Source organism: Bombyx mandarina, chromosome 09 (assembly GCF_030267445.1).
Source record: "Bombyx mandarina strain Sakado chromosome 09, ASM3026744v2".
In the NCBI taxonomy this organism is placed as follows: Eukaryota; Metazoa; Arthropoda; class Insecta; order Lepidoptera; family Bombycidae; genus Bombyx; species Bombyx mandarina.
This window is the reverse complement of record NC_143216.1, coordinates 4935144-4960450: the sequence shown is the minus strand read 5'-3', so window position 1 is coordinate 4960450 and position 25307 is coordinate 4935144. Positions and strand designations below refer to the sequence as shown.

At 38.8% G+C, this 25307-nt stretch overlaps 1 protein-coding gene across 1 annotated transcript in view; it reads left to right on the top strand.

Annotated features, from left to right (window-relative positions):
- The window catches only part of LOC114240824 (uncharacterized), a 327083-nt gene that overhangs the window by 31032 nt on the left and 270744 nt on the right, over positions 1-25307 (top strand). The window lies entirely within an intron of this gene.

Sequence of the window (25307 nt, the reverse complement as noted above, 5' to 3'; positions counted from 1 at the left end):
AGACAAGATGTTGTATATTTAGCGACAACGATGAATCGAAAATAAATCGTGACTATGCGGAAAGCCACTAACTAGTATGTAGGTTTTTTAAAAGTATGATGTCATACCGTAATAATATTACGGTAAAAATTGTATTAGAAATGCTCTAGAAAACCAAGACAATAGTGCTTACCATTATTCAAAAGTTAACATAAAAAATCTCATTTGAACAATAATTAACGGACATTCTTTCCTCGGGCTGAGTCCCTAAGCTCGCCTATATGTTGGATGAAGCTAATAAACTCCTTGAGGCTATAAGCAATAGGTAGGAAAAAAGGTAATCTTTGGAGTGTAGATTGCTCGGATCAGATCAGCTTCTCTCTCTCTCTTCTTCTTTGAGAGCGACGGCGACCGACATAACCCAGTCTGTTACCTCCCTCGACCGGGTATCCGTAAACGAATTCCCTAGCGTTAATCCCAAAAAAAATTCCAACGGGGCCAGCAGTCTGCCAATGTCGCCTTGCGGTTTAAAAGCTGGGTTTGGGGCTAAAAGTCAGTCCTATGTTTATAATGTAAAGATATTTAGACTAAAAAGGCTTAAGATGTTCTCGTGTTCACTACACTGTGTATGTATTCAAATTTACTTAAAACGTTTCCCGGAAAAGAATCATATTTGTTCAGTTAAAGTATTTTGCAAACAAAAGCATCAAGGTTAACGGTAGTTTTCATTTCGCGTAATTAAAAAAACATCATTTTATCCGGAAAATTTTAATGTTGTTCCTCATTAAGTTACAACATTTTGTATTGAACCTTTTCACAATTTTAGGTGATATAAAAATTTGATGTACGTATCTTAAGTGCTTGCTGGCGACATAATTAAGTAAATAAGTGTTGCAATTTTGAGTGAGGATTAGTTTAATTAATTAAAATACTTCGCTAATGCTGCATTCAACTGATAAACGCCATAGATTGCAGGCTTCAAGGTATTTTCCAGTAAATAAAGTTATCTCTGTACAAATTTATTTCACCATGAGTATTATTTGTATGACATTATTTTAGGGACATATAATAAAGAGATCCTTCGTCTTACCATGCCAAGCAACGCCCAGGGCTCAGCGATACTTCGGCCTCCCAAGGAGAGCTTATCCCAAGCCATCTTTGAAGATGAACATGTCGTTACATGGTAGGACCTCTTACTGGTGGTAGGTCCTCTTGTGATCCGCGCGGGTAGGTACCACCACCCTGCCTATTTTTGCCGTGAAGTAGTAATGCGTAGTACTGCTATAACTCATCTGACTACGTATCTAAATACTAGGTAACGTCAATGAATAGATAAAGAGATAGTTTAATTGAATATGAAATTTCGAAAAGGGCACATCTCTGAAAGTGTAAAATGTTCAGGAAATAAAAAAAAACTGATTATTTTCTAAAGCTGTGTAAAATTTAAAATATTAACTTTTGAAATATATTTTAGTGTTAATTAGCAATTGAAAATTACTGGAATTAGTATAAAACGGGTGTAGGTAAGCCTCAAAACTACATGTATATGAAAAAACGTATTTGACAAAATATGCGACATGTGCCCTTTTCGAAATTGCATATTCAATTACAAAATGCTGTCAAGTGGATTTGGTTGGACTTCGATAACTATATCGATCTTATCTCTATCATTTTATCATAAGGCAGCCTTAATTGATTATTGAAGAGCAAGATTTCAAACACGGTTTCCTCGCTTTTATTCTAGAAAAATTAGCCGACCCGGATTTTTGTTGGTTTTGATGTAACGTAGGTACTTCTATGGGATTTTCGTACATCTGTAAATGCATACCTATAAAAGGATTGGTCCGATCTTGGGATCGGTTGAGTAATTAAGATGTAGAAGCTGAATAAATAGACAAACTCACTTTCCCATTTGTAAGGCTATCAGTATGGATTACGGATAGGTATTAATATAAAAACAAAATCTTCTAAGTATATATCGAATGGAATTGGATTAATGAAATGGGCTTGGATAAAAAAAAACTTTTTTCATAAGCCTGGGATGACATAAACTCAAAAACAATAAAGCTCCAGGAAACTCAAAAACAATAAAACTCCAGGGAACGACAACATCCAGGGTGAACTGCTGAAATACGCTGGGTCCCAGTTTGAAGAGGAATTCCATAAACTAGTACTGCAGATATGGAATTCTGAAGTTATGCCTGAGGAATGGAACACAGCGGTTATTTGTCCTCTCCACAAGAAGGGTGATGTTCTCGACTGTCAGAACTATCGAGGCATTTCACTCCTCAATACAGCATATAAGATATTTGCGAACGTTCTCTTTGGCAAATTAAAACCTTTCGTGGAGCCTAGACTAGGAGAATATCAGTGTGGTTTCCGACTTGGCAGATCAACCATCGACCAAATCTTCTCCCTACGACAAATACTTGAAAAAACTCTTGAGTTTAATGCTGACACGTATCACCTTTTTATTGATTTTAAAGCTACCTAAGACAACATAAGCCGTGATTTCCTATACCAGGCTATGCATGAGATTGGCGTACCACCGAAGCTTATATCTATAACAAAGATGACACTGGTTGCATCGCAAAGCATTGTTAAGATCCAAACAGACCTATCGGATCCTTTTAGAACCCATGATGGACTAAGGCAGGGTGATGCCCTCTCCTGCCTTCTTTTCAATGTTGCACTCGATAAGTGTATCCGTGACTCAGCAATAGAGACGACGGGCAATATATATTACAAATCCGCTCAAGTACTGGGATATGCGGATGATATTGACGTCATTGGCAGATCAGCTCTCGCAGTAGAAAGTGCGTACCTTGCTCTCGAGGCCTCGTCTCTCGAAGCAGGTCTCCAACACAAAGACTCCAAGACAAAACTAAATTCCTGAGGGTGTCGAGGGACTTACGTGAGGACACAGCGCCTAAAAATATTGACCAGAATACTTTTGGATCTGTGAATGAATTTGTATATCTTGGTTCTCTGATAACGAATAATAATAATATAACAGCAGAAATAGTTAAGAGAATACTGTCGGCGAATAAATGCTACTTCGGCCTGCTTAAATATTTCTGTTCCAAAATTCTGTCACGAAATATCAAAATTCTTTTATACAAAACCCTACTGAGACCCATTCTTATTTATGGCTCAGAGACATGGGTACTCAGCAAAAAAGATGAGAACCGTCTACTTGTGTTCGAGCGTAAGATTCTAAGCGGATATTCGGTGCTGTGCAGGAAAACGAGATATGGAGGACGCGCTATAACCACGAGTTGTATGATGTTTACAAAGATCCTAACATCATAACAACTATAAAGATTGGACGCCTACGATGGGCAGGACATGTGGTTCGAATGGAGAAGAATGCCGAGACAATTGCTCTATGGCAAACCAGAGGGCCGCAGAAGTCGTGGCAGACCCAAACTCCGATGGTTGGATGGCGTGGAGCGCGACCTCAAAAATATCGGCGTCAAGAACTGGAAGGAGAAAGCCCTGAACAGAGCAGTCTGGAGAGACATACTGGACCAGGCTAAGGCCCACCCTGGGCTGTAAGGCCTAAGATGATGATGATGATGACATAAAGTAATTCTAAAGTATCGTATTACAGAGTAACCAATCGCCGTGTAAAAAGGATCCTGCGAAAATGCTCATAGCAATGCTTATTTTCAATATTATTCTAATCCACTAACTTTGAAGTCAGGCGTTAACATAATAGCGGGATTAAATGAAGAATTTTAAATAAATTAAATAAAGTTACTCTATTCAATAAATTAATAAGCAAATAGGTTATTAAATACGGTAAAAAAATATGTGAAATGCTCCACGTTTTAATCTAATCACCTATTTACGTAAACTAGACGATAATTAGAAAAGAATTTTAATTAGGTATTCCTTAGGATAATTTTTGAGAGTGATTTAAAAATTTACAACAATTTGCTTATTACAGTTAAAGCAAACATTTTATTTTAGATCCAAATGATGCTATTAGTTAATCAAAACGAATCAACTAAATTAAGTATTTTCTCTTGTAATTGTTTTTATTACCAGTCTTAGTAATTATTTTACTTTTGATTTATTTAAGGTCGGATTAATTACTATTTGAGATTTATAATTAATAATTAATTGTCAGTAAGCAATCATAAAGTACCTACACCGGAAGATAAATTAATTGTTTGTAATGAAAAAAAAAATTATCGTGTGCTCATCTAATGAAACAAGAAAACGATATTTTTTTGCCCTTTTTAATTTTCTATAAAGAGAGCTGATATCTTTTTTATAAACTGCGAGTTAACAGATTAAACATTAAATAGGTATTATTTTTACTCAGCACTAACAAGAGAAGAACAATAGAAGATACGTGCTGTTTTGTTTAGTTAAAAGACCAAGAGTCTGAGAGAAAAAAAAAACAAATATATCCAGTAGTAGCTCTTTCCGAGATGCGTGCATAGAAAAAAATATCTGTGTGCTTAGTGCGAGTTTTATACCTAGCTTGTAACTGGAATATCTGTATGGGGTTGGAACGTTGCCCCTAGCGGCAAACTTAGGGGCGCTGTTCCAACTCCATACAAATTTAAGCTAACATTTACGCAATCGAGAAGTTAAAAAACTCGCATTAAGCACACTATTAAAGAATTAATAAATTTCGTCTAGCAAGCATATTAAAGGGTCTATAAATATCGTAAATCGCCATCTTCATTGAGCGTTTGACAGATGGTCTTGCTAATCAATGTCATTAAGTTCATTGCTCCAAATTGCAGTTCACGCTCACATTCTCGTGAAAGGCTCAATCGACCTTATAGAATCCAGCGCTTACTGCCATCGTCTTTAAAATTTTTGTCATGTTTGTCACGATTTAGCTATGTAACTGATTTAATGTAGATTTTGTTTAACTTGAAAATTTAAATTGAAATGAAATATAAAAATCTATAGTGGCAATTATTTTAAAGGTATGTACCTTCTATTGTGTATATAAAGGTGTATATATATACCTTTAAAATAATTGCCACCAAAGATTTTCGATTAGTCTATGTGTGGGACAAAACTGTAAGACTAATGTACCTTTTATTTTTTATTGCTTAGATGGTTGGACGAGCTCACAGCCCACCTGGTGTTAAGTGGTTACTGGAGCCCATAGACATCCACAACGTAAATGCGCCACCCACCTTGAGATATAAGTTCTAAGGTCTCAAGTATAGTTACAACGGCTACCCCACCCTTCAAACCGAAACGCATTACTGCTTCACGGCCGAAATAGGCAGAGTGGTGGTACCCACCCGCGCGGACTCACAAGAGGTCCTACCACCAGTAATTGTACCTAAGTTGTAAGACGATTGTTATGTATAATGTAAAGTTACTTGTTTTTAAATATGTATATTGAACTACATTAAATATATCATGAGGAATGTAGTGGAAAAATTCAGTTCTAAAATATCCCGGATGCACCTCTTTGATAAGTTTTATTTAACTTGCCGACCCTGGCTGAGATTTCCTTTGCCGCAACGAGCTCGTGGTAGTTGATGTCATAGTTTCGACAGACCTGAAAACTAGTTTAATATGAAAGTATGTAGCGATTATGAGTTTTGTTGCGATTGTAGCATATCTAATTTCATTATTGACTAGTGGACCCGACGAACTTTGTTCCGCCACACAGTTTGTTTCACATCAACCGGTCAACTTCAAAATTCTACTATAATTAACCATAGAATATATTACGTTTAGCTGTCACTTGCGTTTTGTTATTCCATATCAGTTGCGTTTTGTTATACCACGTTTTATGTCACGTCCCACGGGAACTTGATAAAAAGTATCCTATGTCCTTCTCCTGGTTCTAAGCTACTTCCTCACCAATTTTCAGCCAAATCAGTTAAGCCGTTCTTGAGTTATAAATAGTGTAACTTACACGACTTTCTTTTATATATATGTATATAGATTATTACTGAGTTACATAATTAATATTGGCATCAAACGTCATCGTATTTAAATTAGTTTTATCGATTTCAATTCAGACTAAGGACGGGAGACACTGAGAATTGGCATATTATTAGAGCATTAAATGTCACCCGCATTGATATTATTGGCAACATAATTCTAATAATGTACCCCCTATTTAAAACTGATTCAGATATTCGAAGGCTCTATGACAAAATAGATTGTTCAAGGAATTTTCATTTTGTTACCGGGTTGGATCTTGGCTAAAAATTTGTTTCAGTGGACAAAGTAAACGGAAGAACCTCATTTAATTAAGGCCTTACTGTGTTACTGCGTATTAATTAAAAAATGTTAATTGCTATTCTCCCATTCACGGCGTTTTGAAAAACAAAACAAAATGAAACAAATACCCAATTGTTTGGTCACCCTAAATTCCGTCTTTAACGTATGGTAACGTATAACAACTATAAGTTTATTCATAACGAAATAAACGTATTTATAAAAAATAATAAATCATGTAACACATAATGAATTTGTACAGGTGTCAAACCTAGGCCAGTTTAAGTTGACATCAACAATTACAGAATAATGCAATAAATTCATTTTAAATAAATAAAAACGGATTAAATACGAAAGGCTCTTGCGTAAATGGTTACTTGCTTTGTGAAGTTTATATCGTGACTGATTGCTATTGTTGGTGTGAGGACATTGATATTTACATATTACAAACAGACATGATTTGACTTTGACCAAATTGTAAGTGTGTGGTAGGTACGTAGGTATTAATAATAGCATAAGGTATTGTTGAAAATGAAAATGTACTTCTGGTTTTACGTAGAGACCTTCTGCGGTTTATATTGTGTATTTCCCGACTGTGCTCCGAGAAATTATTTGATTATATAATATGTAATATGATATATATAAAATAATGTTTAATAGTTAGTTATTAAGCTATTGCATAGCTTTTATCGCGGGCTTAGAGCGCGGCGATCGATCAAGAAGTTTCGTAACGAAAATAAAACCTATTTAAAATTAGTTTTGACATTTAATTCCCGACACACTCCCATCATACGATAATAGTATTTTAGATAAGACCATTTATTAGCTACAAAATCTTAAAAATCGCTCGTCAATAATGGTATCGTATATGTCGGCGTTAAGCCAGAGTTTACACACATAAGGTCTTTTACAATGAAAATACAATACAATTCTATAAAACTTTAACATTACTTGTTTTCAACAAAAAGCCACGCCTGAGTTATTCAGTGGTTCTTACACAATTAGCCATTTTGTGATGGTTATAGCAACTACAACTTCTTTTATACAAACAAATGTAATTACTGCGAAACAATTCACAAAACATAGCTTAATATTCAAAATACATATTTTAGTGATTTTACATCATTTAATTTATTTTACATGAATTACTTTTAAGTAATACTAACTAACATTGTTATTATACAGCCTAATAATAGATGGCGCCAACAACATCATTGCATAACAATTACAATACTTAATTAAATTATTAGTACATACTGTTAATTTTAATATAAATTATTATTAATATTTATGCTTTATTCATATTTAATAATTTATACAGTCATTTGTGTTTTTAAACAATAATATAAACATTAAACATATTCTGAACATTTCACATAAATTACGGGAATTACGGGATATTATCCCGTTCTTATTGCTATTGTGTTAGGTTTAATAAACCATAAAACCAGCTTTCTTTCATACATTTTATTTATCGTTGTAGATGGGTCGAAGATGCTAGCAGCCTACGAAGCTATTCCAGACTCGCGTGGACGAGTAGTTCAGCTCACGGGCTCAACCTGAGAGAATTTGCTAAAACCAGCCCTAGCAAGAGCATTGCTTCGCAGAATCCGGCGACATACTCAGTCGCCTGGGTATATCTGTTATTCCACATTTATAAAGATGACCTTATAGAAATATATAGAAATATACAGGGTAGTTCTCTTCTTGCCCTTATCCCACTACGTGGGGTTGGCGCGGCATATCCTATTTTTCCATTCAGGTCTATTATCAAGTCATCTCTGCATTAGCACCCTTCTATCGCATGTCCTCTATCACATAGTTCATCCAAGTCTTTTAGGACGCCCCTTCTTTAGACAGTGTAATAATAGAAAGTAAATTCTCATCGCAAAGAATCTATGTATAACTAGTCAGGTCATAAGTATTGTCACACAGTAAAAACTTTTCTTTTAGAATGCTCAAAAAATGCACAAAAAAGTTTATTGAATTCGAATTTCGAATTGTTCATGAAAATAAAAATGTATACTTTTAGAATTTTACTCATTTTTAAATATGGAGTGGACGCTTAAAGAAGACCGTGTTGCAGTTATTGCGTTGCATCGTTGCGGTTACGCGCCAATTCAAATTTTTAACATACTGAAAAATTTGAATATAACCAAAAGATTCGTTTATCGTACCATCAAACGATACAATGAAGACTCTAGTGTAGATGACAGGTCAAGAAGTGGTCGCTCTCGGTCTGTTAGGACTCCAGCAGTGATAAAAGCTGTGAATGTGCGAATTCAAAGAAATCCCAAACGTAAGCAGAAACTGTTGGCCCTTCAGATGGGGTTAAGCAGAACCACGGTGAAAAGGGTGTTAAATAAAGACTTAGGGCTTCGGGCATATCGAAGAAAAACAGGACATCGTTTGAACGCTCGTCTAATGGACCTGAGACTGAAGAGATGCCGCGCTTTGTTGAAGCGGTACGCGGGAAAAAAATAACTGGAAATTCTTTTTTCGGATGAAAAAATGTTTACCGTAGAAGAGAGCTACAACAAACAAAATGATAAGGTGTACGCACACAGTAGTGAAGAAGCGAGCAACCGTATTCCGCGTGTCCAACGAGGTCATTTTCCATCCTCGCTCATGGTATGGTTGGGAGTTTCTTATTGGGGCTTAACAGAGGTACATTTTTGTGAGAAAGGTATAAAAACGAATGCAGTTGTGTATCAAAACACAGTCCTGACGATCCTTGTGGAACCTGTTTCTCATACCATGATCAATAACAGGCACTGGGTATTCCAACAAGATTCGGCGCCAGCTCATAGAGCGAAGAGCACACAAGACTGGCTGGCGGCGCGTGAAATCGACTTCATCCGGCACGAAGACTGGCCCTCCTCCAGTCCAGATTTGAATCCGTTAGATTACAAGATATGGCAACATTTGGAGGAAAAAGCGTGCTCAAAGCCTCATCCCAATTTGGAGTCACTCAAGACATCCTTGATTAAGGCAGCCGCCGATATTGACATGGACCTCGTTCGTGTTGGGATAGACGACTGGCCGCGCAGATTGAAGGCCTGTATTCAAAATCACGGAGGTCATTTTGAATAAACTTTAGTGTCATAAGAATCTATGTTTTGTTAAGTTCATTTTGGTATATGAATGGTTACATAATGAATAAACTTGTTTCAATTATTTTACATTAAACATGTGACAGAATTTATGACCTGACTAGGTACTATGCAATCTATGTGTACGAAGGTGTAAGATCACAACTCGTCAACCTCTGTTAAACACATGATCTTTCGAGTCACTAGCAATACTACCAATACCTACATCAAACCACATGTTAGCTGTCATTGAATACGTATGAATTTTTTTCAATCGAGTAAAATGCCGTGAGACCGTCATTGAAGAATTTTCCACATCGGATTCAAGTGTAACAATAGTCAAGAAATAAGGAAATACTTCAAGCAAGTGTGTTAACGATAAAATTTGTATTTAAAACTAATTTCACGGCTTCAATGTTTTGTTCGCGCGACTACTTATTTGAATAACAATCATATTTTTGTAAGACCGTAGTTTTAACGTAAATTTAAGGCTATATTCTTAAGTGACGCGGTGACGAGATTTAATTGAATTTTGTAAAATGCTTGTTTTGTATTTAGGTACGTCAGGAATCGATTTTATTTACTTACATATTATATGCATGAACGATATCACGTCCCACCCGATGTTAAGTAGTTACTCCGGTCCTGTACGAACTCCGGCCTATAGACATGCAGAAATATGAGAAAAGAGGCTATTCTCTTACTCAGATGGTTCCTGCCCGTGCCGATTCACAAAATACCCTACCACCTGTAATTATCCTCATCTCGCCTCAAAGTCCGGGTGTTAAACGTGCCAATGGTCAGTTGTTTATGGTGGCCTGCCGACCGGGGATTCTTCGCACCCCCTGCCCTACCGTTACCATGACCACCACCGTGGCCAGGAATAGTAGAGCTGCCGGGTACTGGGGGCCGTAGCATTTTGTGTCCTGTCATTGGGAAATTTGTGCCCTTAAGTCACCACGCTGGGCATGCGGGTTGGCAACTAGGAAGTTTAACGTCGTACCCAGGATGAGGAAGTTTAACGACAACGGGAAGTAAAAATTAAATAAGTATTTTTTTAAAATAATTTATATCTTGGTCAGTTTAGTGATCGAAACTGCAATATTAAAATTATTGCATTGTCATTAGTCCTTGAAACGTGTTTAGGTATAGCAATGAAAAATATGCAAAATTTCAAGATCAGCGGACGTTTTGAATTATGTGAAAATTACGTTGAAAAAATTCGTTAAACACACGTGTAAATAAAATAGAGCATATTTCGGCGGTGAAGCAGTAATGGGATTGGGTTTGAAGAGTCTTGCAGCTGTTGTACCCAAAACGAAGACTTAGAACTCACGTCTCAATGTGAGTGGCTGTATTTGCGTTGTTCAAGTCTATGGGGCTCCGGTGACTACTTAACACCAGATGGGCTGTCAGTTCGTCCACCCATGTTACCAATAAAAAAAATAAAGCTAATAAAATTATGAAACACATCAGAATCTCAATAAACCTAAATTACTTTTTTTACAAATCTCTGTTTCGTTCGTTGAGTTCGTGGAATGTGGTTAGTGCGAGTTTTTTAACGTTCTCGATAGCGTCAAAGTTAAGCCAATTTCGTATATATGCAGTTGGAACAGCGCCCCTAACGGCAAACGTAGGCAAACGATCCCATTCCATACAAATATGAGCTAACTTTTACGCTATCGAGAACGTATAAAAACTCGCACTAAGCACACAGGTCACGCATTGCAGTCCTTACAAAAGTAAGCAATTTAGAAATATCTTATTTCGTAACAGCCCGACATTACTTTATTGTCTCGAATTAATCTTTGTATATTCATGCATAAATATGTCCATTTAAACCTCATTATTGTGCGGGTCAAAGTTGTTGCGAAACGTACTTATTATGTATTTTTTCGTAGAAACCATTCCGACCGTTCTGTTAGTATTGCTACATAGTACGAAATATTAAAAGAACACGATGTTGTTTAGACAAATTTGTCATTCGTTTTACATAGAATTATACAATTCTGGTTGGGAAAGCAGTTATAAAATTCAACTGGCGCTTGATGTCTTTAAAACTATCCATCAACTATCCAAAAAATATGTGTGGTGTCGTGGACACCGGATAGGAACGAAGTTCTTTAATAAAAAAATATTAATTTTAAGTTTTATTCGAGGTATAAAGAAATCGGTAGGCATCGGTAGGCAGCGGCTTGGCTCTGCCCCTGGCATTGCTGAAGTCCATGGGCGACGGTAACCACTCACCATCAGATGGGCCGTATGCCCGTCTGCATACAAAGGCAATAAAAAAAAAAAAAAAAAATAATTATTCGGGTATACATTTTTTATTATGATTTTTTTGATTTTTTTTATTGATAAAAATAAAAATAATCGCAAGGGTCGACCACTCCGACTCCGCAGTGCGATGGAGCAGCCTCACCCTGGGGGAACCGCCTGCATGATCACGGTATCCCCTACACCAGGTAATTATGATTTAGCAAGAGAAATACGAGAAGCCTATCAACTGTGTAACAACTCGTCACCGCGATTCAGGAATTGTTGAATTAAGTGCGACATCTGTTGATAACAAACTATACTTATAGAAAAAATCTTAAGGACGTTTTTTCCCGGTTAAGGTGCCCCTCCGCATCCACCCATAAGGAAATTAAGGAACTTCGTTCCAAAAATTCATGCGCAGATAAATACAATAGCATAGTATCATTTTCGCCTCTGTTTGTCAAAGTTTTGCTTACACAATAAAATGATAATTGAAAATTAATCGGATTTTCTACGATAATTTTTTTAAGGATATTTTTGCGAGCATCTAACAAAAGAAAAAATGCTAGACATAAAATTAATATAAATTTTTGTGTCACCAAACTTAATGGTTACGATTTAATTTCGAACATTGGAATTATAATTGTAGATATACAAAAATTTTATGCTTGCAAAAACGTTTCAGAGATCGAGACAGATAACTGCAGTAGTCTTCGGTTGCGCATTTATAGCCTTATTTAAAAAATATGTGGTTCGAATAGATTCTTTTTTTATTGGCCTTGTAGATAGACGTGCATACAAATCACCCGATGATGAGTAGTTACGGTCGCCCATGGACGTCAAAAATGCCAGGGGCAGAGCCAAGCCGCTGCCTACCATTAAGTACTCCCCATAAGCCTCGTTTGAAGAATGACATGTCATAGCGCTCGGAAAACATCATGGAGGGGAGAGCTCATTCCAAAGCCGTATGGTGCGTGGCAAAAAAGATCTCTGGAAGCGCACTGTGCATTTTTTTTTTTTGGTCAGGAGGAAATCGCCGGACTTCCGCCCTTTTCTGGGGATACTGGGCGGGGTATGTCAGAGTCGAACTGACTAAAACCTCCTGTCGCTCAACAACCAACGTCCAAACCTCGCATGAGACAAGAACTCATGACAAGGCAAAGGGGGGAAAGTGAAGCGTTTAGTGCGGAGCACATCTCTCCCATCACCCTCCCCCTCGGGACGCCGGACTGGCGGTCGTCGGCGCCACGACCACCAGCCCTCTCGGTCGGCAGACTGTCCGAAGCCCGCCTAGATGGCGCCGGTTAGAGTGGGTTACCCTACGGAATACCCCGCTGGGCCAGAACCAGCGTGGGCCGAGGATAGCCGGCCTTCCATCACCCGGATGCTCTTGCGTAAAACGCGTGCAGAGCAGCTTGCACGTCGTCTTCTTAGGCCCCCTTTGCCGGTCCCCAGACCGACATGTGAGGGGGACCCGAAACACTTAGAGGGCCAGGGCTTGGGCGAGATCCGCCTCCCTGGCCCCCACTCGACGGCACACTGTGCATAAACTGTATTGGTTCTAGGTAGTACGGATACGGACTACCTACATGCTTTTTCTCTTTCCAATTTTTATTTCTTTTCAGCTCTTCACGGTAACTAAATCGATTACGTTGATTCTAGTTTTGTTCATTCGAGTCCGTTTGTAATGTGGTCCCGTCTTTTTTGCTTGAATTTATTTTCGGTTGGGCTCCAAAAATGCGCCTTTCAATTCCAATAGAGCAATATTCTATATAAAAGTAATACCCTCAACTCTTACACTAGGCTTTCTAATATTTGCTATTAATATCTAAACGCGATAAAGGGGATGTTGAAATAAAAGTAGACTCTATTTTATACCGGTTTAATCTGCAGTAAAATACATTGGATTGAGTTAAAGTAATCATTGAAATGTTTGATGGTCTTGGTGTCCGCCCGTTTCGCTCCCACTGAAGGTGAAAGGATATCTTTGAAGTTCCAACCGTTGATAGCATCTTCTAAAAATCATTATATTATAAACGAACTTCAAGAATAAAATACGTCTAAAATAATCAATGAACTAAAATGCTGTTTTTGGAGTCGGTACCGGAGACGAGCATTCTTCATTAACATACAATTAAAACAGGACCCACGGACTAGCTGTTGTCGAATTTAGCATTGCAAGAGTTCGGAAATAACACTTTATATTTTATCCTTCATACAATAGTTCAATATAGTGTTTTCTAATTCTTCAATGACCTTAACTGATATATTTCTTTAGTACCTCTTTCTACTGTCCTTATTTTTATCGCAATTTCAATTTTAATTTTCAGTGGATCACAACTTGAAATTCAACACGGGTTCTCAACAACATTTTGATAACTTTTGGCCCAACGGAACTCATTGATCTAGTCGGAACAAGAGGATAACCATTTGAAGAATGGGGTAAACGTTTCCAACTAAGACTCCAACCTAAGGTATGAAGGAGGTTGGTGTCATTCACATTGTTCTCTGAAGGCAGTAGTAACTACATTAGTTGGGTCAATGGAGACTATGCTACAAGAAAAAAAAGAAGTTTTGCCTTATGAAGTACCAGAAGAGATACAGGCATCGGGATCAATATTACACAATATGCTGCACGATATAACATTGGAGTTAAAGTCTGTATGTTTCTAAGGTTTAATAATAAAATAAAATATTTAAGAAGATATGACTCTTGAACACAACACTACTGCACCTTTGTTGCAGAATATAATCACAAAAATGTGTTTTAGATGTTGGATTCCATTTAAATTTCGAATGCTTCCTTTTATGACGAATGTTATTGGTTACTGAACGTTTAAAAAAAAAGTTGAATTTATTAAAATTGAAATAATTCGAATCATGTCTATTCTATAAGATTTTTATATTGTTCTGTGCGTTCCTTTTTTGTATGCAACTTTAAGGCAGAACACACAACGTGTGGCTTTGAATAATAAGCTTTCATGTAATTCATTACATGTGCACAGACCATGTTTTTTTTTTTTTTTTTTTTATGATTGAAGGGTTACTGGTGGCCCGGGGGCCTTTCCAGTTTCACCAGGACAGGTGGGCGAGCAAAGGCTCAGCCAGGAGGGGTGGGATTTGCTAACAGCTACCCGAGCGCCTCCGAAGGAGACCTAACAACTCAAGAGTAGCTGCTTCGCGAATGAATCTACTACCGGATCGGAATCGCGACCCGCTGAGAAGATCCGGCGAGAAACTCAGCGAGCTGATTCATGGGTTAGGTTGCACGGCGAACTCTTTGTCGAGTTCGACGAGTACGGTTACCGAGGTCCCTAAGCCTGCTCCTAGAGCTGAAGGCGTCTAGTGCAAACGTTATTGGATCTGAGGGATCCGTAAGGACGTGTCTAGGGCGTCGACGGTGACTGGCTCCTGCATGATCAGGATTCGGGGAGTAGTCAGCGACGGCTACGATAAGGCGATTATCATGACGCATAGCCTTATCGAAGTACCGTTCCGACGCTGACTTCATGTATTTCTGGATAGATTCGAGGCCCAGGTCGTCGTGTAGGTCAACGTTAATCACGAACCACGGAGCTCCGACGGCTAACCTGCAAAAGCGGGATTGTAGAGATTGAAGGGTGTCTATGTGTGTGCGGGCCGCGTGAGCGAACACCACACTCGCGTAAGTCATGACGGGCCTTATGCAAGTTTTGTAAAGTGTCACCTTGTTCCGAAGGGACATTTTACTCCGCTTACAGATCATGGGGTAGAGTCTACCGAGAATAAACGCGGCACGGTCACGGACTGATTTTATACGCGGGCGGAATGTCATCGATGCATCCAGGGTAACGCCCAGGTACTTGACCTTCCTGGCCCAGGGTATGGATTGACTAAAGAGAGTAATCGGGGGTGTGAGATTCCTCCTCCTAATACGGGAGGAAATCCGTGTGGAGCTTCCCCTCTGAAATAGCACCGCAGTACTTTTCGCTGGGTTGATGTCTATGCGCCATTTTCGGAACCACTGTCCTAGGGCTAGGGCTGCGCTCTGAAGCTTCTTCGCGATTAGGGACTTGTTTCTACTGGAATAGTAAACAGTCGTGTCGTCGGCGAATAAAGCTAAATGGGTCGGCGGCGACCGGGGAATATCGTTAACGAATAAGCTAAATAGGAGGGGTGAGAGGACAGAGCCTTGCGGGACTCCAGCTGTGAGAGGTCGTGGGGAGGAGCGGGTTCCCTCGACTCGATATCGAAAAGAGCGGTTCGACAAGAAGTCCCGTATGATGAGCACGAGACTATCCGGCACGCCCATGTTGAATAGTTTGAAAATCAAACCGTTGTGCCAGACTTTGTCGAACGCTTTTGCGACGTCGAAGAAGAGAGCTCCCGTGTATAACGGTTTTGGTCGATTAAGCCCCACAAGAATGTGCTCCGTGAGGCGGTGCACCTGTTGAACGCATGAGTGATTTGTACGGAATCCGAATTGTTCATCGATGAGAATGCCCTTGGATCAGACGAAGTCTCTGAGGCGTTTGTAGAGCAGACGCTCATACAGTTTGCCTAAAGACATGAGGAGGCTAATCGGGCGGTAGCTCGTCGGATGATTTTTTGGTTTACCCGGTTTATGTATGCCGATAACGTCCGCTTCTTTCCACACCGCGGGAAAGATACAGTTCGCCATAGCGGCATTGAAAATAGATGCCAACATCACGATGAGTTGGACGGGTAGAAGTTTAATAACGCGGTTGGATATACCGTCGGAACCGGGAGCCTTGCGAGGACGTAGGTCTTTGATCAAGTCTTTAACTTCCATCGGGGTGACGGGTGGTAACGCGTCCGAGGGTGGCAAGGAGACTCTGCGTTCTACCTCACTGTCTACTAATTCTACATGAACAGGGTCCACGGATTGAGTGCTGGGCGTGCACTGGGTTTGCAATGTATCGGCCAGCAGCTCTGCTTTTTCATCATCATCGAACGCCGCGAGTCGGCCTGAGGGGCCTACGAGGGGGGGCATAGTTACTACCGTATCCGATTTGAGAGTACGAGCTAAGCGGTAGTAAGACCTTTGAGAGGGCGCGAGTCTTTCTAAGAAATCAGACCATCTGGCATCTCGGACTTCGGCGATGCGAGACTTTACGTCGCGTTGTAGGGCACGCATTCGAATTCGATTTTCCGCGGTAGGATACCTGTCGTAGGCGCGTATCGAGGCGTTCTTAGCTCTAAGGAGTTCCCTAATATCGTCGGACAATTTGAAGCGGTGAAGGAAGTCCTCCGCTACAACTTGTTTCGATGACCTATCTAATTTCGAGGTGATGTGTGACGTTAAGATGTCTATGGCTTCAGCGGTATCCTGAGGAGACGGGGTAGAGTCCGGGCTAAACGGGAGCGATGGTGGATCAGATTCAGCCAGGTTGATGCCCAGCGTGTGCCAATCCACCACAGTCCTCGTGACGGGAACGGAATCGGGAGCGCGACCGAGCTTCATAACGACGGGACGGTGGTCTGAATCTAACTCTGAAACTACTTCGATCGAGTGTAAGCGCAGAGTTACGTTTTTTAATAACGCTATGTCGAGTATATCCGGGCGATGCGCGATATTTAGCGGGTAGTGAGTCGGGGTTAGCGGAGCGACGATATCGAAGGCGAGATCATCGACTAACGCGTCAAGCCGCCTGCCATTCGGGGTTGTAGTGTGTGAGTTCCACCTGATGTGTTTACAATTCAGGTCGCCCGCCAGAATGACAGAGCTCCCCATGCCGAGCAGCGCCTCGATATCACTGCTTAGAACGATCTTATCCGGTGGAAGATAAACGGACGCGATAACGATCGGCGCGTGTCCCGTCAGTGAGATTCGGCACACTGATGCTTCGATATTAGCGAGCGCGGGAGGATCGAGCGGAACGCAATGCAGGGCTCTTCTATAGTAAATGACGGTACCACCACCACGAGCAGAGAGCCTGTCGTTCCTGACCATGTTATAGTTCGCGATTTTAGGGTCACGGCGCGCGGGCTTAAGTAGGGTCTCCTGCACTAAAAAGATATCAATTTGATGGTCACGCAAAAAGTCAGAAACCTGATCACGTTGATTTGCGAGACCGTAAGCGTTAAAAAATCCTATCGTTACGGATAGGGGCTTTATTCTACTTATATACGCCATTGATTACCGGCGGAGTGAGGGGAGGACGTACGTATTTAATGACGCGTATACGTCGGCGTATTCTTGCACAACGGCGATAAAGTGTTGTGCAGTGGAGGCAGCGCGAATGGCGTCGCCCAAAGCGTTAACGCGCTCAAAGTTGATCGACTGAAAGAAGTCGATCGCTAAAGCGAGATTGTCGGACGCGGTCGGACGGCAAGTCGCGGGAGAGGGACGAGTCGCGGGGGCGGGACGAATTGCAGAGGAGGGAGTTGTAGCCGTGTTCGTGTACGGCAGCGGTTTCGCCCAGGCCGAGACACTGGGCACCGGCGCCGGAACGAACGCTGGCTTAGCCTGCGACACAGAGGGTGCCGAGGCTTTGATGTCTGGGCCGGAAGCTCGGAGGCGGTTTTGGCGGGCGACGCGTCGATTTATTTTAGGGGCTCGGGGGCATCCGCGGTAATTTGCGGGGTGACCCTGTGTTCGACACAGGACGCAGCTAGGCGGTTCCGTCGCGGTTTTTTGATCGCGAGTGCATAGGGCCGTGGCGTGATCGCCTAAGCACTTGACGCATCGGGGGCGCGCGTGACAGTTACGGGAAGAATGCCCGTATAATTGGCAGTTATGGCACTGGCTAGGTGTGCCTTTCTTGTGTGGGGTTTCGACTGCGATTCCGGAAAGGCTACAGACCGTTCGGATGTTGAATATTTGCTTACCCTCGGGGGTAGGCTGGAGGGCGACAGACCATGTAACCGCGCTTGATAAGCAAAGGTCTTTCGAGAAAAAATCCTTTTAGTATTTTCTGCGATTTCCCCCAGTCGCAGATATAATTAAACTTTTTTTCCGCTTTCATCTTGCGTTTTTTATTGTTATTATTTTATTTACGACTTTTCAAATACTAGGTATACAGTTTTCGTGACCACGGACAACTTTTTTAAATTTACGTATACTTTAATTAATCGAAATACGTTTTGAAATTCTTGTAAGTTGTACTATTTGAAACTTGTACTAAACAAAAAACTGACAGTATATTTTTGTGTTACTTAAACTTTTTACTTTTACATACTTCTTTCGAATTGATAACAAAATTAAATTGTGCCCAGAGAGTCATTGATAAGTTATTTCAGACATCACAGACACAAATTCAATTCAACAAAAGTATCAAATCATTTTTATTACTGTTGAAGTACGTTACAATATATTATGTGATCAGTAGCAAAGTTAAGGCCACAATAGGCCAAAGAAACTATTATGACACCTGACGATTCCAATCTATTTGTAATTCTGTTTGCTTTAAGGACAATAAACAGTGCATTCCTCGTGGTCGGAATATTAAAATACCCAATTTCAATGGAATCTGTAATTTAATTTTGGGGTAATTGCAATTCAGAGCTTTAATGATATGTAATAAAGTCCATGTCAAGTGAAGCACTAGTAAGGTCAGTTGTGATCTTGCTTAAATACACGATGTTCATCGTAAATTAACACACGTTTGAAGGCTTTTGTTTACAACTCAATTGACATGTAATCTTATGTACTTTTTTAGTAACGTCATACATAGACTTAAGAATGCTCTAGTTACAGAACATTAGATGGTATCAGGCAAAGATCGATTGCAAATAAATAATAATTAAAAAAAACTAACAAAATACGCTTTTATAGAAAATCCAACAAAAAAATAGAAAATAAATTTTAATATATTTGAATTAAAAATAGTGTAAGAAAAAATGATTTTGTAAAAAAGCGTGGGTTGCTTTTCAGGATATTATCAAAATAACCCTTCTACTCATATCTGTTCATAAAATATTTATAACTACTTATACCATGCACCCCATTGTTTTTTCATTTTTTAGTTGAATTTCAATTTTTTTATTTTTTTCACTTTTTTTAAATATTGAATTGTAATCAGTCCTTAATAGGTATACCAAATTTCGAGTTAATCCGACGTTTTGAAGGGGGTCAAAATCATGTTCAAAGATTCCGTTACAAACATACATACGTCTGAAGCTAATAAAAGCGTATTGAAATAAAAATATTCCACCACACATTCAAGGGTACGGTGAACAAATAAAGCACATGTAAAAGATTGAGAGGAATTCAATTATGCCCATGGTCGTAACCACTAATTTGTATTGATGATTTCATCGGCTGACCTTTCGACTGTTTAACAGACTAATGCATAACGACCGATTGTGAAGACGTTTATTGAACTTACTCAACGGGTCGTAAAGAAGCAAGCTGTAAGGATATTATAAAGTTTAACGATGGTAACCTACTTTTTTATCGTAGGAAATATGTAGTGATACAAATTCAAATTCAAAATAATTTTTTTCAACTTAGATGTCAGTATAACACACTTGTTGAATGTCAAAATATAAATAACAATGTTAACTCTACCACCGGTTCCAAAAAAAGCCACAGTCCTGAGAAGAACCGGGAAACAAACTCAGCGGGCTTTTCTTTTTGTTTTTTCTCAAAAAAAAATTTTTTTTTAAATAAGTAACAATATTTGCAATAAACGAAAAAACAAGTTAAAAAATACAATTACAAAATAATAATAATAATGAAAAATGAAAAGGCCAGGATCGAACACCTCATTCCCACGTAGTGCCATCTAGTAAAAACCTAATCCTTAACTTTATAATATGCCTTGTTGCACAAACGTTCCTTGGGGATCCCAAACGGGATCTTGTTGAAAAGTTGCACACCCAGCCCCCCAAAAAAAGAGCTGCTTATTTTCTTAATTCGAGCCGCCGGCAACGCAAGCCTATGTTTGTTCCTAGTGTTCACATTATGCAAATCGCGTACGGTCAATACAATTTGTAGTCCGTTGAAACTATCGTGCAGGTGTGTTTTTTGATTGTGTTTTCACGAAGCAACTATATGGAGGGGTGAAAGGCCTTAATTAAAGGGTTTAAGCGTCATTTTTGCAATTTTACATGAGAGCCATAATTTAAAGTTTAAAATTTAGGAAAAATATCATTAAAAGAAACTTCTTCAGGTATTTGAATTGGAGTAAACATAATAATTGAAGTTCAATTAAAAACATCGGACTGTTGATGCTAATACCAAATAAAACGCACCTTTAATCACAAAGATCGCGTATTAAGCGAAATGTCGCTTAAACCAAATCTCCTTTCACCCTTCGATTTTTTTTTTTTTTTGTTTTGATTGTTGGGAAGGTAAAGGAAAGGTTGGAAATAAAAGCTGTTATATAAAAACTGTTTTAGATTCAATCTTATATCTGATGTGTTATGACTAGCAGTGCTAGTCACGTTGTGTAATCTTTGCCTTGCAGAGTTCATAAAAAAACTGGGAGATAGTGAATTATATCTGTTATACTACATGGTGCATTTCCTTCCTCCTCCGGCTCACCCATCAAATCAAATCAAATAAAAAATAACTATTATTCAACATAAATGAAAGTACATAATTGTCGAACGTCAAAAAGAACTACCGATAATTAACAAAACTAGCCTCCGTCCTGAGAAGAACTGGCAAGAAACTCAGCGGGCATAAATATTAGATAAAAAAAATATATATTAGATTTTTTTTATATATTCATTTTTACAAGGAGAATTATAACGTAACAATTATTGGAATAATGAAATGCCCGGAGCGAGCAACTCATCAGCAGCATTGCCCTGCGGACCGCTTTCTCTCCCCCCAAATAATTACATTTTCCTTTGCCTAACCATTTGGGTTTCAACTACAAGCTTGAGATGTCAGTAAATGTCACTATTACAGCATAAAAAACGGTACAATGTAAACAAATACAAATTTAAGTACAGCCACATAATTAGAAACAAATATAAAGCAAGATATATTATGAATGAAACCATCTGATTAAAATCAAAATATGACCTGATTTTTGTGTCATACGTAATATTTTTCTTATGAAACAATTATTACAATTTTTTATTATTATTCTTACAATGCAGTTTTACGTAAACACGTTTTTTTAGTGCACATCAGCAGACGATATATCATAAATACAACAACGTAATTTATGAATTACGATATATAAAAAAATTAGAATTATATAATGTATTACGAGTATGTATGCATTTATTTAAAATATGTACTCTGCATTGGATTAAAATATCACATAGTGAATAGACCTTTTTAGACATTTCTTTTTTCTTCCACAGGAGAAAATCGCCGGATCCCGTATGTGGGAATTGAACCTCACTGAGCTCCTGCCGCTCACAGCTGGCGCCCTACCACGGACCGGGCCGGAGCCCAGTCGGGGCTATTGACACGACGGGACAGGGTTGACGCAAAGCACATTACATCCATCCCGCCGTCCCACAGACGCCGGACCAGTGAATAGACCTAGTGAAATTTCAACACTCGCGATCGCTTCGGTTGATACGAGTGCATCGAGCGTCTTATCATCTAGGTCTAGCCGTCTTCAGGATTCCACCTCGCTCCATCATGACATCTGCGATTGTGGTATTCGACCTATGTGGCCTTTGCCTAGATTTTTTGTTTATGGACGAGCTCACAGCCCACCTTAAGTAGTTACTGGAGCCCATAGACATCTACAACGTAAATGCGCCACCCACCTTGAGATATAAGTTCTAAGATCTCAGTATCGTTACATCGGCTGCTCTACCCTTCAGACCGAAACGCATTACTGCTTCACGGCAGAAATAGGCCAGGGCGGTGGTACCTACCCGCGCGGACTCACAAGTGTTCCTACCACCAGTAAGAATAGATAGGTCTTTGTTCTCGTAGATCGGTGATGGCCGCAACCACGACCACCATGTGCTTCGATTGATAACTTATAAACCCTGCCGTCCTATAAATTCTCTTTTAACCCACCTATCGATTCCGATATCTATATGATATCGATACGATAACAGCTTGTCAACATCATTCTAAAATTTTTAAATTATTGGTGAACTACTGACTCGTCACGTTTCTGTATCTACCTGTTAGTTCTTTTAGAAAAAACTAGCTGTACCCATCCGCTTCGCTGGGCATTTAAAATTAACATTATTTTCTTCTCACTCCCACAAAGATTCTCATCATTTACGCCCCCGCAACTGGTGTAGGGAGTCCAACACTCATTAAATATTAGCCTATCCATTAAGTACATGTATTTTCTATATGGATACCAAGTTCCAAGTCAATCGGATGCATGGTTCAGTAGTTATAACGGAAGATCCGTAAAAATCACTGTAGATTTATATACAGTCAAACCTGGGTAAGTGAGAACTGGATAAGTGCGAAAACTCTATAAGTGAGAGTAATAGCCAGGAACCGTCATTTTAAGCTCCCAAAACCTCTATTAGCGAGAAACAGAAACCTCTGTAAGAGAGAGTCGTTTTTCCCTCATGGACCTCCGTAAGTGAGACTGCTACTTATCTATACCTCTATAAGCGACAGTCGAGCTTTATTTATTTATATTATTTAGGAGGAACAAGTGAAAAAACTAATTACAAATTTAACATCTGCTATTTTATAACTCATTCTTAACTTTTGCGGAACTTCCTTCCATTGTTTTTGAATTGTTTTCTCGTCAATATTGAACCTATTCTATTTCGTGGAACTAAATAACGTTGTTATTTTATCGCATTCTTTTCGAATGGACGCGTGCGCCTGTGTACCGTCCTGTTTGTCGGACTTACTCAGTTTATCGTTAATCAATTGCGAAGGAAAGTTTTGTTCTGCATCATGTCAAAACGAAAAATTAAAGTACTGTCATTAAATGATAAACTTAAAATAGTGAATGCGTTTGAATCCGGAAAATCGCGAAATGCAATTCAGACGGAGCATTAGCGAGAAACTCGGGTTAGTGAGAAACCTCTTTAAGCGAGAATGAGATTGTGCTCCCTTGAACTCTCGCTTATCCAGGTTTGACTGTATTAGTATAGATATTACTGAAATTCGAACCGGGTGCGATATCGCTTTACCACGATCGTTTTGAGTAAATAGTTTCAAAATTTTTCTAACTAGTAAAACCGCATTGCATAAAAGCATATTGTATTGTAACAGCAAGATTTGCATGACCCATTCCTTACGTCACTCACGCCAAGGAAATCAGTGAAGTCATGTGACCCGCCAACAGTTGCTGTGTGATCTCGTTAAACTCAACCCTCAAGCACGTGATTGTTATAGGATGCGCGAAATTACAGCGGTGCGCGTGATCCTTAATTGTAAAATTGCTTTGGGCATGTTCTCGAATCGTTGGTCGATTGAATGACTTTACTGTTGCCGCGACGCATTCCTCCCATCCTTACTTATAACGAATCGAAATTAACGATTTAAACGTATTAGTGGTAGTGATAGTGAAAATTCCACTATAATTAATTGAAATTATAAGTTTGTACACTATTATGATTCTATTGTCAAAGAATTGACATAACAATGATATTATACTTCTATAGTCACAGATTTTGTCAAGACTACACTTTAGACAAAATTAAATATTAATAAAGACAAACAATATTTGATCTATTCTCGATTTGACGACAGATTATAAGCAGTGAAAAGTTTGACAATAAACAAATAGTATGCATGCGTGCTTGTGTCTATCACGTCATGGTAGTGTGTGTAATCTTTTTATTTATTTATTGTATTTTATAATGCAGAAAAAAAAATGAACTTTCTGAGCTCCTTCTCTATATTGTCTATAAGTTTATTTTAAGTCAATTTTCGTAAAATGGGGTACAAAGTTTTTGCTTCACGTATTGATATATAGATAAAATCTTAATAATTAATTCACAGATCGTACATAGCCAAATCAACATATTTAAGTGCAAATAGGGCAATTCAAACATTATAAGTAGTGTAATTTTTACGTAAAACGGTAGATTTTTTTCAAAATTATAACAAACGTTTGAATAACAAAGGAAGTACATATTATGCATTTTATTTGTACTTCTCTCTTCTTGGGTGTGTAAATAATAAAACAAAAGAGAAAATGTACATACATATAATGAGTTTTGAGGTGTCAGTAATGATTGTCGAATTTCGATTATTAAGCAAACATAAATCATTTTTAATTCATTAGTGGTTGGGGCGTCTTGAGAGGCCGCACAGGTTGGGTTCACACGGCATTGTTCTGCACATTTATTTGCAGTATACGTTTAACGAATGAATAGTGTCACATACATTGTACAATGCGTTTTAATTAAGAATGTGCATGGACCTACGCCATATTGTGACGTCATAGCTGTCAAATCGAAAAATATAGGCAGAGTCAGTAAAAAAAATTGGTATTTTAAAATAAAATTTATTTTTAACCCAAAACTCCATTCCACTCCACTCAAGCAGTGTGAATCCACTCATCACACTGCTTAAGCAATGATCATGATCGTCGCTGGCATAATCCTCATTGCTGCTTTCCCCTACAAACAATAATTAGGTCATTAAAATATTCCATTCGTTGAATTCCATTGGTATGAAACAAAAAAAACATGCGTGGAACAGCATCTTTTATCGGATATTTTCGTTACGGAATTTCTTGATTCGGTCGCCGCGCTCAAAGCCCGCGATACAAGCTATGCAATAGCTTAAAAATTATAATTGTATTACGTGTGTTTATAAAGAAATTAAAATGATCATCGCCTCCTATTAACTCTCGTTTCCGGTATTCATTTTCGAGATATCTGACATGGTTAATCTCCCTCTGCCTGTCG